Source organism: Tenrec ecaudatus, chromosome 10, assembly GCF_050624435.1.
Source record: "Tenrec ecaudatus isolate mTenEca1 chromosome 10, mTenEca1.hap1, whole genome shotgun sequence".
Classification (NCBI taxonomy): Eukaryota; Metazoa; Chordata; class Mammalia; order Afrosoricida; family Tenrecidae; genus Tenrec; species Tenrec ecaudatus.
In genome coordinates this window covers 65,934,937-65,936,781 of record NC_134539.1, presented here as the reverse complement: position 1 = coordinate 65,936,781, position 1,845 = coordinate 65,934,937, and the positions used below count along the sequence as shown (strand labels likewise).

At 39.9% G+C, this 1,845-nt stretch overlaps 1 non-coding gene across 1 annotated transcript; it reads left to right on the top strand.

Moving 5' to 3' along the window:
- The first annotated feature begins 1,407 nt into the window (after positions 1–1,407).
- On the top strand, positions 1,408–1,571 carry LOC142460510 (U1 spliceosomal RNA). Its single transcript, XR_012786702.1, has one exon. It is a non-coding gene; the product is annotated as a U1 spliceosomal RNA (small nuclear RNA).
- Positions 1,572–1,845: the final 274 nt, after the last annotated feature.

Genomic DNA, 1,845 nt, shown 5'->3' with positions numbered 1-1,845 from the left:
TTAACTTCAGAGAATTCCCATTTAAATGAACAGGATAAAATCAATAGTTTAACAGAAGAAAACCAAAAAAGGGCCAGAATTTGTTTCAAAAGCACATGGACACAAACACAACAGCAACAAAGCCTGACTACGTATTTCCATGGGAACACAGGCTGCTGGGGTAAAAGATGGTCTAGTAGGCACTGATTTCCACCTCATGCTGTGCTCTTCAGGGGACCAGCTTCCAGAGGCTGCTGCTGGCACTTCGGTCCCAAGGGCCTGGCTTTTTGCTCTTCCAAAGACGGGGAAAATATATCTGATTCTGACCAATGAAACCATTCTTAGGGAGCAGACCCTGAGCGTTTAAGACACAGTAGTGAACGCTTAGGAGCAAAAGTGTTTTACAGCTCAATCTCCTATCTAGGAAACAAAAGGATGTACAGTCTTTAAGCTCTCTTTCAATTCTAATAGATGACAATATGATAGCTAGTAATTTAATTATTTTTTGTTTCCTTTTCTTCAACTTCTACTGTATTTACTCCCTGGAGCATTCTGTAACGAACACGCACTGTGTGGTCAATACACACCAGTCTGAACACTTCTTAGTTATGCAACCCCTGGTAAATTATCCAACCAGAAATTCAAATGGCTTCTTAGGCCATTTCTATCACTAGGGGATGATTGAATGAAACAAGTGACTGTATTATGGTGTATTTACAAAATCAACAGCAACTCTTACCAGTCGCGGATCCTTGCGCGAGTGTCTACCGTATGGTGGGGTTGTAATAATAGCAAGGTCAACCTTCACAGCTCCCAAGGGCCATTTGGATGTTTATCACATCATTTGAGGGCTACGCCAGTTAAACTTTTCATTAACTTGCCCCTAACGCGATGGTGGGAACAGTTTCTCTTTGGTGAGGCCTGTGATGTCAGCGTATATTGAAGATGTCCTGGGGCCTCTATGGCCTGTAGCCTGGTCTCAAGGGAAGGAAAATATGTTAACACTTTATACATCAGTAATAGTGAGATTAATGCTGTTAAAATAAAAATTATGTTAGGCTAATAATAAAAGTTTATAAATTATCAAGGGCTCATGAGAGAGGAGGGAGCGGGGAGGGAGGGGAAAAATGAGGACCTGATGCCAGGGGCTTAAGTGGAGAACAAATGTTTTGAGAATGATGAGGGTAGTGAATGTACAAATGTGCTTTACACAATTGATGTATGTATGGATTGTGATTAGAGTTGTATGAGCCCCTAATAAAACGATTAAAAAAATTTACCAAGGGATTTGACTGGATATCAAATCCCAAACGAAAAGCAGTAAAGTGCATAAACTGTCATTTTATTCTGATAAATTATATAATCCACTGTAAAGATATGAGTCATGAAGATTTATGTCCTAAATATCATTGTATAAATCAAAAACTAATACTTACCTGGCAGGGGAGATATCATGATCACGAAGGTGGTTTTCCCAGGGCGAGGCTTATCCACTGCACTCCGGATGTGCTGACCCCTGCAATTTCCCCAAATGTGGGAAACTTGACTGCATAATTTGTGGTAGTGGGGGACTGTGTTCGCACTCTCCCCTGAAAAAAATAAACTATTAAATAAACAATGAGATATTTGAGTGGGGGGAGTTGTTTGACGTTTCCTGAATATTTATTTTGAAAAGTCAGGTAACATTTTGTAACGATTTTCATATCCTACTGTCTTGAAGAACATTGTAAACAATTACTGATTTGCCCTGGTCATCGCTCCCAGTCTGACCTCTGATTTTTGTTTTCCCCAAACTGACGGAAATCTTCCAGAGTACAGTGTTCAAGGAAAAATGGTCTTATTAGTCTAGCTAGACTATTATTTGAC